Raw genomic sequence first — 17,825 nt, forward strand, 5'->3', positions numbered from 1 at the left:
AGCTCTGTTTCTTTTGGCAATTAGATTTGCCTCTACGCTAACAACAACATTTTGCATGTCTGCAAGGGTTTGAGGGGCTCTTTCCCTTAAATGATAAGCCATGTCAGTATCAAAACCATCAAGGAATTTATACCAAGCAAGATGAGGTGGAGGTCTTAAGTTTTGTGGTATTGCATTATAAACATTATTGAATCTTGCACAATAGTCCAAGACATACTCTTGAGGGCCTCTTTTGATGGTGTCATATTCAGATAATATATGCAAGGGGTCTTTCTTTTTCTCCCATATGTTGATAAATGACTGGTATAAGGCTTCTGGGTCTGCTATGGAATTGGCTGTGAGTGCTCTAAACCAAGTCCTGACATCACCTGTCAAACTTTGGACAAAAATCTTCATTCTCACGCTATCATCATCTATCTCGTAGTTCTCAAAATAGTCTTGCATCTTCTTGGTATGCTGAAGGGTTGTGCAAGAACCAGTTCCATCAAAATATGTGATTTTAGTTTGATAATCCTGAGGCATAGCCCCAGGATTTGCAGGTAATTGCAGGGGTGCATATCTATTGGCCATGTTTACAGGGATAAGTGGAACAACAGGAATAGCCAGAACAGCTGTAACAACAGTGGTGGTAATGGTAGTATGTGCAGTGAATGGAGGTGTGGAAGGAGTGCTTTGAGAGGTGGATGATGAGCAAGGGGAAGTAGGGGTTGAACGAAATAAAACTTTGACAGGGGTTGGAACACAGCTTGGCTGAACTGTTTCAGGGCTAGAATCAACAAAATCTTCTCTTCGCTCTAGCTTCTTGAGGTTCCTTGGGATTAAATTCGGATTTTCAAAAGCAACTGGGGGGTTTGGGTCTGGATTTGACCTTGTATAACGTGAGTTCCTTTTGGGAGCCAGATTCTGAACTTGTTTTGGTATTTTCTGTGAATGTTTTTAGAATTAGCAAGGAACTGTTCAAATTTTGGAATAGCTATCTACAGCTTAAAACTAGCATGAAGATTGATTGAAGCAGCTTTTATTTACTCCTGTAAATGCAAAGCAAGAACAGTTTCAAAGGCTCCCTGGCTGACATATAGGCTTCATCTGTAGTTTTAAGGAATATACAACAATTAGAAAATTCATTGGTTCCCCAGTGGAGTCGCCATTATGTTATCACTCAGGTTGTTCCCTTTGACTCCCAAGGGAATACGACCAAGGTAACCACAAACCAATCTTTGGACTGCAGGTTCTAGCCCACCTGCAATCAGAGAGGGCTCTCTCTTTATAATTTAGCTTTGTTGATGATGATTTTAGGCTAGTTATTGAGTTCAAGGGGTTTTGTTTGAGTTTTGGTGGGAAGGATGAAACTTTCAAGTAGAGAGGAAATGCATAGTATGATAAGTTCAAACCATTGGGCGTGGATTCATGGAGTAGGACTGCTGGTGCATTTTCTTGGTCACGAGAGGAATATGGAGCAAGATAGATACACATGAAACAACTTTCAAGCTAAATGGAGATGGATTGAAGGCTAAGGAATGAGAGGCAATTAAGAATCTCTCTTTCAGCTTAAAAGAGGGAAGGTGAAGGAGCTCTATCTAGGAGCAGTAAAGAATCCCTAGATAACTGTCAAACATGGGTGAATTAGGAGAAATATGAGACAAAGGGAATTAATACTCATTACCAATTCAGAGGAAAACATAAAGAAACAACAGAAATTGAGCATAGAGTGCAATCAAGCAATTTCTAAGCTAATATTTTTATCTGCTATTTAGATGGCGACATATGTATGATATGAGCATATATCAATGGAAAACAGAGGTAGAAATCACTTATTGAGTCGTGTTGCAGCACAAGAATTCCATATTCATTCTTTAAAACATTAATAACATAGCAGACAGTCCATCCTCTAAGCTTTTCAGCAGTCTTTGATTAATGAAAACATCAAGTATACAGAGCGAATCTCTCATGGAGCAAATCAACCAACCCTTTAAACAGTAAATTAGGGTGGTTTTATAAGAAAAATATCTACAAGAATCAGATATGGGATAGATCTGATGTAATAAGTGTCTTTAACCTAACAATATGCCTAAAATAAATGCAAGAAAATATCTTCGAGCTGCGCTGGGGGCAGCTGTATCAAAAAGAGTTAATGTGTTGTCTTTATGGCTCTGTGCAGATCATTTAGTCATAACTGCGCTTTGGGTTTTGATCCCCTGCTCTTGAGTAGTTTTGAGGTGCATTAACTGTGATTTGAGAGTTTTGAAATAGCTTCAACACTTTCTTTGACTTTACTTGGGGGCCTTCAATGTCTGCCTGCTTTGGAAATACGGATTTCCACCAAAAATACTAACTGATAATCTTCGCCGCTTCCTCTGATACACTTTCACTGAACTTGGGCTCCTTGTTGTCTTCTGACTGCTTTAAACCGTCCCATCGACATTTTATGGCTGCTGCTCAGCTCTCTGTTTTCCTTTAGAACTATCTTTGCCCCTTTTCCAAACCTATGTGAAGAAATTTCCGTGAATTTGCGAATTTCGGGCCCTGCTGGTAGACGCGCCATGAGAGGGCTTCCATTTTGGCCTATTTCCCTTAGAGATCAAAAACTGCCTCAGTTTTTCATTCCGAGCATTCGTTGCTACAGATTTCGCGCTTTGCGCCCTTTTTGATGATGACATCAGCATGACGTCATTGGTGGGTCCCAGTACGGTGGTGACGTGGCAGGGTGATGTCAGCAGGGTGACGTCAGTAGTACGGCCGGGTGACGTGGCGGTACGACAGGGGTGATGACGTGGAAGTAAGATGGCAGTGACGTGGCAAGGACATGGTGGCAGGAGGCCGACGCAGGATGATGATGTCATGATGACGTGGTGCTGACGTAGGAGGGCGGAAGGCGGTATCTGGTTTTCCCTGCACCACCTTTCGGCACAGGCAGTATTTGGGGAGGGGCCTCCTAACACACTGGGAGGTTGACACGTGGCGGGGGTACGACAGGGAAACCGCCCTCCCCCGGACGTTAACCTCCGGCGGATCGGCATATGAGAACACCCGCTCATCGTTGGATCTGATACGCTGGGCATCGGACGGTTGGCGGGTTGATTGGGGTGGCGCACAACTATGGAGCGGGGCCCGCGCGAATATAAAAATAATATTATGCCGCGGGGGTTTAAAACTTTAGAAAATGTGGGTTCTGTGGGTTAATTTAATGTTTAAACAAACTATTAAATATTAGACATTGGGGAAATGACTGCGGAGGTAGATTTATAAGGTTCTTAAGGGTAAAGGGGTGGATATAGGTTATTGGCCTAACCAGAGGTTTAGACCAATCCGAGAGTTATGATACAGATGGGTTCATAATAGTCCCAGGTGGACTATTATATCCCAGAACTGTATGTACATAGCTATAGTGCTATAGGGGGGATATGTAATATTTTTGAGGTTTTTTATATAGTTTTTTTGTGTAATAGGGGATAAGGAGATGATCTAGGGAGCTAGATAGTAGAGTTGGGAGTTAATATGAGTTTGTGAAATGGAAACGTAAGGGGAATGATGCCAAGTTTATGATCTGAAACTTAGACATGAGACTTAAATGGGATATGGAGGAATGATTTTACACAAGAAATGTGGCTTCTTTTCATTTGAGAAAGCCAAAACTTGACTTGGTATTTTTTTATTTTTTTAAATAAAGTAATAACAGGACTGGTTGGGCAGAGCCCAAGGTCCTCAAGGGGATGTTAGTGAGTGATTTGGGGAATGAGAAGAAGGGGGAGTTAGACATGCCTCGCTTAAGCTCCTCCGAAGGGGAAATGCCTTGCATTTGTGATCTGAACAGTTATAGCATTAAAAAACATGAAATGGATCACCTAGCTTGATTCTGCAACCACAAAACTACTTACCCAACCTACTTACCTAGCATTTTTTCTTCTTTTTGCATGGGTGCACTTGGACTTGCAAACCCTGATTATCCTTTTTTCTTTTTGCTGTCCTCCTATCTAAATATACACTTATTTCTTCCAAGGGTCCAGATTAAGTAGTTAGGCTCCGTTGTTTCTCTACCTACCTACAAATCTACCAAGATTAAACTGTTTGGACAGATTTTCATTCTCTACATTCTAGAACAAGAAATTGAAACCTAGGGAAGCCAAGATTAAGCTGTTTGGCCTTCCCTTAACAGAAAAATTCTTCAAAAAGGAATAACTCATCAAGATTGGAATATAGCAGTGGAATTTAGACTGGCACACTTTCATGGCCTTTTCTTTGGCCTCTTTTGGAAATATTGAGCATTGCAGCATGCAAAGTATGACATATTTGGTACTTTCAACTGTCAATCATGAAAGATGAACATCTGTTGCAATAGGAGGCTAACAAGATGAAACACTGTAGATCCAGAAAACACCCTCAAAGCAAGATCACTAATAAAGAGTGAATACTCAACTCTGAATTTTACAAAGAAAATTTCCTTTGTAGGAAAAAAGGAAACTCACATCAATTGTCAATATTTATCCCCCTATCACTTGGTTCATATTTTAGAACTTAGACTAATATAATTTAGGTGATCTTCCCTGAGGAATTTTCTATATTAGTTTTTATGTAAAGTGTTTGAAGAAACTTCATAAATGGTTTAATGAATCATTGCATACAAACTGTTTGATGAAATTCCTTGATGAAAATATTGTTTTATGGATGGAGATATTATTGTTGTATGTTCAAATCGTTGTATGATATTTTAGCTAATTAATTCCTATTTTCATGCAAATCATTTTAAGTAGCTATATATGATACAGTGAATATGGAAACTCCATAGTGAGTTCATCTTTCTTTGTATTTTCATTTATACCTGTGAAAAAAACATGGCATATTCCTCACATTCTAGCTATGTTTTTCCCATATTGGGTTTCCTAGATTATACCTTCTACTCATTTTGTTGATGGTGTGATGTATATTACTTTAGTTCATTTTATTAGATTCTTATTCCATTTTAAAATATTAAGTGTTATGCTAGTAATATTACTCTAGGTGGATATTTACAACTGACAAATTTTAATGGTCTCAAATTTTGAAGAAAATATCTCCGTGATGTAGAGCTTGTTGATATATTTCCAACGACACTTGAATGAGGTCAAAGAGACATCATATGAGAAAGTTATGGCCTTCTGAAATTTTTTCAAACAAGCAAAAAGATTACAGGACCTAACACATGGCATCACCATAGGCCAACACATGGTTGTAAGGATGTTGGCATGCTTGTATGGATGTTGGCATGGTTTTACAGATGGTGGCAAGTGGGAAATACGAACATGACATGTGTCAGTGTGGATGTTGGCATGCCATATTGACTAGATTGTACAAATGTTAATGTGGCATGCTTATTGGATTGTGTGGGTGTTGACATGGTAGGTGTGTTGATGTGGTACGGTGACATGGCGTGTTCACTGTGCAAAAGTTGATGTGGCTTCCATGTGGACTAATAAGAGGTTGCTACATGGAAACCCTAACATGGATGATTTAGGTTGACATTAAGAAAACAACACTGCAGAAGGCTAGCTAGGTGGGTTTGATCCCCCAACCTCTCCACAACAAACAACCATTGGACCAATGATTGTCCATTGGAAAAAAATTGAAGGAACTTTCATTTAAACTTTAATTTTTATATGTTGTTTAAAATTGGTTTCAATAGGAGTCGATCCCACAACATCTGCCCAACAGCCAACAACTTAACCAACATGCCAACAACATCAAATGGCATGGCGGGCCGGTAATACGTATTTGAATTTTGTGTGTTATATAATGGCCAAAAGTGGACAGTCTACAGGTTCAACCCTAGAACCTCCATCTACCAACACAACCATTTAACCATTGTGCCACCCTGTTTCTTTGTATGGTGGGACAATAATCAATTATTTGAATTGTAAATCTTTCCATAACCCAAAAAATCACCAATAGTCTATGGATTTGACCCTATGATCTATCTGATATAAACACAATGTTTTCATCATTGCACCGATGTGTTGTGTGGTGAAAGGATTTGACACAAAAAATTTTTAAGTGTTGATTTGTTGTGTAAAATGAAGAAAGTGAGGTTTTGACGTCATTTCTTTGTAGCTTGAGAGTAGGGAGTGATTTCTAGGAATTTCATAGCCTCTGTAGCATATTTCAAGACAAGTTTGTTTATAGGTTGGAAACCAAGTTAATGTAGCCAGCATTTTTGCGTCCCATAATGGATCAATTCCTCGTCGAAAGTGGACTCAGAGACGTATCCCAAGATGTGTGAACTTTGTTATCAACCTCTTTGTCTTGTCTTTGTTATTTTTTGTTATTAATTTCTTCAATTCAACCTTTCAAGTGTTCATTAAGATTTAAAATTTAAGTTAAGTCATTTCAAATTGATAATTATTTTTTAAATCAGTCAGTAATAAGCTATAACATTAAGTATACACCACAAAATAGACATTTTTGCATAAACTTGTAAGATCTATTATAGAAAACTATTTTAGTGGAATTTACAACTTAGAAAGTATATATATTGAGAGTGTACATAGTGGCTAAGGTTACACATCAAAATATAGAATTGTACATGTTACTATTGATACTAAAGATTCCTTGAGAAAATTTGTTGTTGGATTTTGTACTTGAACTACAAGGGATGTAATGAGGATTTAATGGGTTTTTGTGGTTGTAAAGTTTACAAATATTGCACACTTTTTTCCGTATAGTAATACCAAGGATGCAACACATTTCATGACATTATTCTCCAAGAAAGTGGCATATTTGCATGTATTTCTAAAGACTATCATATTGGATAGAGATATATGGGTTCTAAGCCATTTGGGGGAACTTTGTGGAAGAAGATATGAATGGATCTATAGTGTAGTTCAATGTATCACTTGTAAAATTTGTGAATATACTATTGGAAACTATTTGAGGTTCTTAGCTAGAGAGAAGCCAAATAATGGGATTTTTTTCTAGCATATCTAGAGTTGGATACAAAAAATTTGTGAATAAGTCATTTGGAAAATCACCATATGAGGTTGTGCATGAACACAACCTAGAAGGAGTTACCGATTTAGGTAATTTACAAAGAGAGATGTGTAGGAATGATGCCACTAAATCATTAACAAAACATATGAAAAGTGTGTATGTTCAAGTATAAGATAAACTTAGATAGAATAACAAAAAGTATAAAGAACGTTACATGAGCATAAAGGATCCAACACTTTTAATGTGGGTGATGGAGCAATTATGCACTTGAAGAAAAATGCATACCCTAGGGTTGCATATAGAAAATGGAATGTAAAGAAGATAGGTCATTTGGAAAATCACCACATGAGGTTGTGTGTGAACACAATCCAGAAGGAGTTATCGATTTAGTCTATTTGCAAAGAGAGATGTGTAAGAAGGATGCTAAGTTATTAACAAAAATATGAAAAGTATGTGCAAGTATGCGAAAACATTAGATGGAATAACAAAAAGTATAAGGAGTGTGTAAATGAGCACACAAGATCGAACACTTTTGATGTCGGTGATGAAGTGATGATGCATTTGAAGCAGGAGGGGTACCATAGGAGTGCATATAGAAAAGTGATGTAAATAAGATAGGGGATAAATATGAGAATTGGTGATAATGCATACCAGAGAAAGTTTTCTAAAGAGTTGGATATTTCACCATTATTCAATGTGTCATATTTGTATGATTACAAGGTAGCAAAGAATGAATATGCCATAGATGTAGGCTAAACAAATATAGATTAGTGCACCAAAATGTTGAAGAGAAAGGTATAACAAATTCAAGTACTAGATAGCAAAGTCTTAGACACATGTAATTGAGCATATAAATGGTACATGGTAAAATGTAAAGATAGGGAAATTGAGGAAAACACTTGGATTTTTGAAGAAAAGTATCAAAAAAATTACAAAGGGACATTACTTCAGGATGATAAAACTTCCATTCACCAACTAAATTAATTGTTAATGTCCCTTGTAGACCTACAAAAGATTGTACGACAAGCATAAAGGTTTGCGTAAAATGATACAAATGAAAAACAAAGAAACATTGGAAATTAGTATTGCACATCAAAAGAAAGTACGGGAGATGAACATATGCAACAAAAGGAACTTTGGAAGAAGTTATATTCAAAATATGCTAATGTAGGAGAATTGGACCAACGCATGAAGCACCAAAGCACATAATTTAAAGGTTCGAGGACAATTGATAAGCGTGCATAGCGTAATCTCAAGGATATGCATAGCGTATGCTCAATATGTTGGAGAAAGAAAATATAAGATGAGAAGAAAAGCCATAAGAGGCACAATGACATGTAGGTATTGAAAAATTAGAAGAGGAATTGATACAATTAATCAACCAAGAAGGTAATTATAGGGTAGTTACTATGAATATTACAATTGGGATATGAAAGAACAAGATCATGTTGGGTATTTAGATTTAAAAGCCTGATATTGAGATGAAGATTATGGTAATATGAAGAGAAGAAGAGGGTGAAGAGGAGGAGGACAAATGACTAATATTGGTTATGGAAAATTAGTAGGGGTAGAGTTATGCAAAACTTGAATGGTGTGTCGAAGGCTAAGGATGAGAAATGTATCTACTATAAATACTTGTGAATAATAAAATTGAGTATACCAATTCCCTTTCCTCAAGTATCCTTTATGTTTGAATGTTTATTTCTGGCATGTATATATCTCATTAAAGAATTTTAGTTGTGTCAATTTCATAGTATGATTTATATTCATAGAGCACTTGGATTCAACCCATGAATGCAAAGAAGAAGGGGCATGTTGTGCATAGGGATACACCAAAGAAATTTCATGTCTTTTGTCTCTTCATACTAGACCATTTTTCCTATACTAGTGTAATAACCTCAGTTAAAGTCCATGTAAATAAATAATGTATTAACATCATAAAAGTAAAAATCAAACCAAGGTCATAGGATATGTATTCCAAGTTGAATAAGGGGGAAAACATTACATTGGGATGTACTTGTGGTTAATTATTACAGGCCAGCAAGGACATGAGGTAAAACGCAAAGGAAATAAAGGAAAATGAAAGAATTCCACTTCAGCAAGTGGGGAAGAGGAAGAGACAGGAAAATGATAAAAATATCAAAAGAATATGCATGCAAGGAAAAATGATAAAAAACAAAAACAAAGGAAAAGAAAAGGAAAAAGAGGGAGAACATCTAGCATACTCACTTGGACAAGGAGAGGAAACGAGGAGAGAGAACACCGACAGTAAGGGAGAAGACTACAACACTTGGACACAGGCAAGAGATAAGCAAGGAAAGAAATTAGCGCAAGAAGAAGTTTGAAACATTAGCTAGGAAGGGCAAAGAAAAAAAGCATCCAGCAAGAGGATTTTTGCAGGTAACAATGTGTGTGTTGATTATATTGCTAAGATTTGAATCATGGTTCATGCATTGGTTTACTAGTCATTTTGATGTCATTGGCATGGAGATTTGCTTGGATTGAAATTCATTTACAACATTTCTTATGCCATTTCATGGATAGTCATGATGTAGTTGGTTCCTTTTTTGGTTGATCTTTGGATGCTAATAGATTTTGGATCCTGGTTGAGGTGGTCTCAGGAAAACCCCAAGGGTTGAGGGTGGAGAGGGTTTTCTCTAGGTAAGTCCTTGACAAGTGGGTGGAGACAGGAAAAATCCTCTGGATATGGTGAAGAAATTCTAAAGCATCCAATCTTGTATTGGTTTTGGTAATTTGTGGACTTGGTGATAGATGAAATCATTGTGGCATGAGGGTGGAGGTGGATTTCCTCCAAATTCCCCATTTGGTTATGTTTTGGTTATCCCATGTGATCCCAAATTCATGCTTGGAATATGGCATGGGGGTGACTGGGCAAAAAGAAAGAATTGGTTCAACCCAATCTATAGTCGGGTGGAACATGGAAGTCCCAGACTTGATTTGTACTATGCATATGTTAATATGTGTTATTATTTAATGATGATCTATGAGCACAAGCTTTGGTTTAATGTGTTAATTATGTGATTGGTTTGTCATGGCTTCATTCTGGTTAAATCCTTGTTACATGTATGATATATTTCTTATTATATGAAGAGCTCTTATTATTGATATTACCCATGGTTGACAGGCTCTTGGATGTTTTGTGTGGATGTATGTGTTAATTTGTTGTTATTACAGCTAGCATGAGAGATCAGTAAGATTCCTTGATGAATCTCTAACAAAACTAATGAAACATTGAACAAACTATGCATCTAAACTTATAGGCACCTTGATCAAAATATGTCTCTAAAAATGAATAACTTGTATAGGGTAAACTTGAACAAAACCAGAGCTTAGGAACAAAGCATGAAGACTTAGGAATCTTGTTGATAGAGTTATGGACATTTCTAGGTAGTTGGCTTGAAGTTTGGCCTAAAATTTTGAAACAAAGTCTATGGTCGCACTCTCAAAACTGCGGAATTTTGGCCATAGCTGCACGGAGGATGGGTTGTGCATGTGGTTGAAGGTCTCTGGCCACACTCACAAGCATGCATGCATGTGGCTGGGAGTTAATTTAGGCCTAGAAGTGGTCTAAGCTCGGGAAAAATGCTCACAAGGGAAAGATACATTGATGATAGTGTGATCATGTTTCTCACGGTGTTTACAACAAGTTTTGGACAAGTTGACCCTATTTCCATAACTTAATCTTGGAAGTTGAGTCATGCATAGTAACTCTCAGCTCATGTTTACCCTAGAAAGTAAGTAAAAGTGAGAAAATGTGGGGTGGGGTGTTACAAATAGTCCCACAAATTTGATGAATTTGAACCACTATCCCAAGATTCCTCTTAGATTTTGTGATCCTTTCATTCTTATTGTTTTGTTTCATAAGAAAGATTTTTGTTATTGAAATTTTTCTTTTTTTAGATAACCATAGCTTATAGATGATGGATCTTAAAAAAGGATTCCATCACTTTAAATATAAAATTTTACATTTATTATATAATGTGGTTACACCTAAAAAATAAATTCTTATGGTGTAAAACCCTTAATTAAATCTATATCTTTCATTTTCATTATCATTTTCATTATCATAAACTTATTTTTTTATTAGTTGTAATTTAAACTCTTTATGCAAGCATTCTCTAACTATAAAATGTCTGTTCTCTCTAAAGATGGGTGAACTCTATAAATTAGTATATAACCAAAGCACCACTCAAAATTATTAATTTTTTCCATAACATGACAATATTACAGTCTGCCAAATTTGATACTAGAAATTATAAAATTTCTCTTTCCTTAATTTCCAAACATGAAATTGTTCCTTCGTATTACATCATCATACAAAACCTCATCGTAAAGATACTTTAGAGGAAAGGAAAGCATGACCTTGGTAGATGCTCCATTTTCAAGTAAGAAGAAGCATGTATTTGGCATACTTTCTTGAGTGTTCATTACATGGAAGAGGTATGGACATCATTGACACTCTTGGAACATAGAATATCATAGTGGAGTGGTTTTTGTTTGATAGAAGTGCTCAAAAAATAGTTACTTGATTTTCTTCAATTCATTAACTATGAGCTTCCCTTTCCCTTGGCCACATTGCTTGTTCTATCACATTTGTGGAATATTAATTTAAAATGCACTGGTTGTAAATTCTCTAATGCAAATAAAATAAAAAATATTTGATAAAATATCTTTGAAATTAGGTACAAGTACTATATGATCTCTTTAGTTGTGCATAAACTCTTCCATTATATGGTCTCTTTGGTTGAGCATAAATTTTTTTAGGTTATATCCAAGTGGAATTCCAAAAACTCACCATTATCAACTAAGTAATTTTTTCTTTCACTTTAAAATGGTATGGTGCCAATATAAAGAAGTTTTCCCAAGTTTATTTAATTTTAAGGTATACAATGAATATTAGAAGGTTTAAAGATTTGTTATCAATTTGAATCTAGGATTATTGTGTGGAGAGTTTTTTAGCTCAAGTTCAGTGTGGAAGAGATGTTGTAATGTTTTGTTATGTTATGTTATCTAAACATTTTGACTTGGTCAAATTATATAAAATTAAAAATAAAATAAAGTTTTAATAAAATAAAATACAAGTAAAATAGTCAATATTCGTTGGCAGTTTTTGAACTCCATGTTTTGATAACCCATGATTTTGCCAATGATATTCTTTAGCCTATTTAAAGGCATAAAATTCCAATTAAATTTTTGCATTACAATTATCTAAAAATTATGACAAGTTGTTAAGATGATGTATTCTAATAGTAAAAAATTAAATTCCTAGAAATTATCATTATCAATTTTTCCTTTTTTTCTTATATAAGTAATTATAGAAAGAATTAATGGAGAAGTTCACAAGTTTGTCATGATGTAATTGCTTTTAACTCCTTTTCATTTAAAGATATTAGTGATTCAAAAAATAACTATAGATTGATTGCTTCCTTTCTAAGGAGACCCCTCTAATGAATGTGTTCATTAGTGAAAGGGAATTTGATATTATAATTTTGTATTTTCAGCATTGGGGTGTATATGTTTGGGTGGGTGTCTCTCACTAAGAGAGAGTGGTTGCAACTAATCTTCTCAATTTTCTGAATGAGAGGACCTAAACTCCATTAGAGAGTTGTACTTAATAACATATGACCTCAATTATCATTTAATGAAGCATTCATTTGTTTTATTAGATTTCCTTGTTAGAAATTCCTCAAATAGATAATTGCCTTCTTTGGAAACTATAAACTTCATTAGAGATTTGTATTTGAATAACATATGACCTCAATTTTCATTCAATGAAGCATTCATTTGTTTTATTAGATTTCTTTATTATAAATTCCTCAAATAGATAATTGTTGGTTTGTCAATGTACGTGACAACACCATAGGGGCTTCACTCTTCACTCAATGAACACATATCAAGTGTTTTTGTGGCCAACTAAACAATAACATTTATTTCACTGTATATTGGAAAATACCTCTAAAAATCACATTATTTAACCCCTTACCAATATGAACCCAATACAAGTTCTCAACTTAAGAAACCTCTACTTTCTCTAAATATTATAGGTATCCATTTTTTTTATTAACATTATTTATACTCTTTTATATTTTTTTATTAACTTTTGAGCTTCATGTTTAATACCTACTATAAAAACCCTTTACTCATATTATATGTTTAATATATTATGTCATTTTTTCTTCAGCGTATATTTTCCAATATAAATATGGTATTCTTCTCTAGTAAAACTCTAATAAAACCTTCATGGTCAACACACTCTACCTCCCAAGTATAATTTAAATTTTTAATACACGCTTGCTTAATTTCTACAAAGGCTTCCACTGTCTTGAAAGTAATTAAGTTCTTAATTGATTCTTCATTGCATACAATTGAACTGGATAAATTTATTACCCAGTGAAGCCGTCGTGCATAACACGTCTACCTCCCAAATATAATTTAGGTTTTTAATAGGATCTTGCTTGATTTCTACATAAGCTGGAACTGTGTTAGAAGTAATTAAGTTCTTAATTGATCCTTCATTGTTTCATTGCATATACTTGAACCGGATAAATTTATTACCCATCACGTTTCTTTTGCAGATATCAGCACCACATTTGATTTAATTTTTGAAAATTTTAAAATGTAAATATGAATTTTGGTGGAATATTTTGAACATCAGTTTTCATAAATTATTTATTTTTTGAATTATTTTAATTTTAATAAACTTTAAAAATAAATATAAATAATAAATAATAGATTTAGGTGAAATAATTTAGGTATCAATTTTATGAAGTTTGATTTTTTTTTTTTTAAATATAAATTTATGGATTTTGTTAAAATATATTTGTATTAACTTTTATAAATGTATTTTTAGGGAGTTTAGATCTATTTTAATTTTGAATTTATCAAAATTTATTGATCAAATCTCTTAGCCCTGGATAGATTCAGAATTTAAATAAATCTAAACTGAATAAATCTAATCCTAATCCTAATTTGTATTGTAGATTTTTTTGTGTGTATGTTTTATGAATTATAAGTTTTTTGGATTTTAGTAATTGATTAATTTTGGATCACTATTAATTTAGCATTAAGTAATGTAATATTTAGCATGTTTAACTTTGAAAAATAAATATTTATTTTTCAATATTATTAAATTTTATTTTTTTTTGAAAATTTGATTGGAGCATAACTTAAAGGTCTTATTGTAGTCTTTAAACAATGTAATGCCATGTGGATAACTAACTCACATATTATATTTTATACCATAATTTATGGATATGGTCACAATATTTATGCATCAGTTTTAGATAGTGTTTAAATAATATAATGTGATGTGGATAACTAATTTACATATTATATTTTATACCATAATTTATGGATATGGTCTCAATATTTATGCATAATTTTTATATATTTGTATAGTGATTTTTTATTTTTAAACTTTGCAACAAAGCCATCCAAAAATAAAATCCTTGAAAATAATTCATACTCAGATAAATAACATATTTACCATAAATTACTCACCATAAATAAATAAATGGATAGGAATAAGATGTAAATAAATATACTTGCTAGGAGTTACTTCCAGCAATCATTTGTGTTTTCCTCATCACTTATGGAGGAGTAAAACTGTAAATGACCCATAAAAATTTATGGAAGTTCTTGTGTTTGAGCAAGCAATTGATTTATCCACTTCACATCCAAATCTATTAGTTCCTACCAAAGCAAGAATATAGGATTGGATTTGCCTATTATTTTTTATGCAAAATTTTCCAAAGCATAACTTCTAACTTGAGTCACATGGACTAAATTGCCCTGCAACACTTTTTTTTTGTCATTTCTCAAAAAAGGATACAAGAAATTGGCTATGAAATTATTCTGCACTTGTTTTAGTCATTTCTCAAAGATGGATACAAAAAATTGATACTTACTAAGAAATTGTTATTGTTTACAATATGAGGATGAAGAGGTAAATCTAACAATGTTAAGAGACTTTGCAACATTGATATCCAGGTTGTATTTATAATAAAGGAAATTGTAAATGTGTTTCTAAAATATATAAAGGATATGGATATAATATATTGTATTTTTCTAGCATTTATAATTGTTGCTTGGTTAGTGATGATAGTGTTTTCCTTATTTCTTTTTGTACCATTGTTGGCATTTTTTATCTGTATGTACCAGATTCAACATCTTAATTCAATATTTAAATCAACAACATATTTAATCCTTTTTTTTATGTAAGCTTGGTAGTACTTCCTTTTCTATTAATTATCTATAGGCATGTAACAAAAATATGTCTAGTGGCATCAACCTTCCCGAGGGAAACTAGGTCTGTTGGCCACTGGTCAACATCATAAGCCACCCAAAATTTAAACAATTTAATCATCATCACCCATGCTAAGTTTGCTATTGTATCTACTATATACTTAATCCTTTGACTCATAAAGTAAATGCTATCTATCATAAAAACAAAATTTACTTTCTACTACTCTGCATTAATCATCAGATGACTCAATGGGAGCCGGGTCCTTGGCACTCGACCCGGGCACTTCATTCTGCAACAAGGTTTGGATTTGTTTTTCAATTCGCCCAAAACAGAGGTTCTGATGGTATTGTTGTACCTGCACCGCCTGAATCTCCTTTTGTATGTCCTTCAGACTTGGCTCCTCCTGATGAGCTTGCACTAGTTCTTCTTTGTCCCTGTATATTGTCATTGCCCTGGCCAACAGGTTCTTCATGACCCAGTACTGTTGGATGGTCTGTCTGAATAGTGTTTGACAGCCTCTGGTATGCCCCAGATCAATGAGCAGTGGCTCCCAGTCTTCCATTGGAAGCGCTTCATTTTCCACCTTAGCATTTAACTCTGCCTCCCAAGTTGCTATTACAATTTTTACCTGTGCTGGAGTACCTACATGGTATGCATGCATTAGATTCTGCATGCTTTCCTCGTCTATTTTCCTTCCCCTTTTTCATTGGGTTTTTCTCGCCGAAGCCACCAGAGCCTTCATTTTCTTTTTTGCCTGTTTTCCAGCCTGACAGCCTCCTTTTCTTCCCTGCCTCGCCTATGCCTTCACCATATTTTCCTTCTGCAATACTTTCAGCCCCCACCCCTCACTCGTTCTTACCTACTCTTGTTGTCGAAGCACCAGAGTTTGAATGGTGGCGGAGTTAAATAAACCAGTCTCTTTCTAGTGCGATGAAGGCAACGTCAAAGTGTCGACGATGATCTAGGAAGATCCTGGAGGATAGATCTAGGTGGATCTTCATAAAAGTAGCAGTGGCATGGTAAAAGGCTCAAAAATCAAAGTGGCAGAATCTAGATCAAATTAGCATCGGATCGAAGTGCTCGTCATCCTGATTCCAATGGTGTGAACGGAACTCAAATCCGAGTTCATATGAATAAGTTAGAGCAAATCAAAGCTCAAGTTTGACTTGTCCAAGTGGCAGGAGTAGATGACGTGGCAAAAGTCTCAGCGAATGGGGGAGTGCCAAATGGCAGACTTCCATTGGTCCCACATATCACATATCGTAGCAAGGAGATGAAGTGTCTTAAGGGAAAATCGGCCCTAGGCAAGTTGGGATGCGATAATCACATATCGCAAACACAGAAGGGCTAGTGGATACGAAGTGGCCCCGACAATAATTGCCAATTGTGATTTGCGATAGGACTATTGGATGCGATGTTTTATACATTGAGATTTATAATCCCGATAGGTCCGTGTTATCGCAGAACGCAAGTTGGATTGATACGTCGATGGTTTAAGCATTGATTGCAATTGTGATAGGGTCCCTAGATGGGATATGTTATATATTATGTTGTATAATCCTGATGGGTCCATTGTATCATAGACTGTGTGATATAAGGGCTGGTCTGTACACCGATGGAACACCGATTGCGAAGAACCGTTGATCTCCTTAGCCACTGATTTCAACGCGTAGTCAAAGAAGTTTCGTGCCATATTTAAAATGGGTTTCACCATACTTGTAAAGGTTTGTTGCATGTATCATTTAGGCCCGATATCCCTGGTCTTAAGACACTCCCACCTACCTAATATGGCCTATGGTTAGGACTACTCGGGAGTTGAGGAATTGTTTCCATGTTTGTATAAAAGACCCTTTTGTGCTGGAAGAAGGTGGGGAAGACTGGTCGATTAATTCAGAATCCATTTTATAGGTCAGGACCTTGCCTTGAGAAGCAAGGAGGTTCTGAGAAGTTGCAGAAGGCTCGATTATCCAAAGTAGGAGCTTTGATAGGCATTTTTGTATGATTTTTCGCTAGGAGTTCAGTGGTACTATCTATTCCTGAAGTTTGGCTCTCCATTCTTTTTCCATCTTCCATCTTGGAGGTATAAGGATTGTAAATACTGTTGCTTGTACTTTTATCTCTTTCTTATACCACTTAATCAATGAATGCCTCCCCACTATTGAACACGGCTCAGAGAAGTAGTCCAAATTGGACAAACTCCGTAATAAAATCATTGTGTCATTGTTTTCATGTTCTTCTGGGTATTTCCGCATTGTTTATGTGTTTTTAAGTTCTATGGTTAAGAAGCTCTATTTTATGTAATTATGATGAATTTGTAAGTAAAAGATCTTGGATCAAGTTTGGTATCAAAGCAGGTCTTTGTAGATGTGAATTGCAGGAGTTTATGCTAACCTGAAACAAGCTGCGAAAAGGAGAAGGAATGCTTAAGTCCTTTTATCCTAAAGCAGGACGTGCATAGCAAAGAAGAAACATGACCAATGAAGAAGATCATTGGGAAGAGGAGAAGAATTTATGCAAGGTATTCTACAATATGGCAAGAAAAGTGGACAAGCTGTTCGCAGAGCATGAGAAGGTACTTGGGCATGAGAAGAAGGATGTCAAT

Source organism: Pinus tabuliformis, chromosome 2_1, assembly GCF_031772625.1.
Source record: "Pinus tabuliformis cultivar Carrire ecotype Pingquan chromosome 2_1, CPIR1, whole genome shotgun sequence".
Lineage (NCBI taxonomy): Eukaryota > Viridiplantae > Streptophyta > Pinopsida > Pinales > Pinaceae > Pinus > Pinus tabuliformis.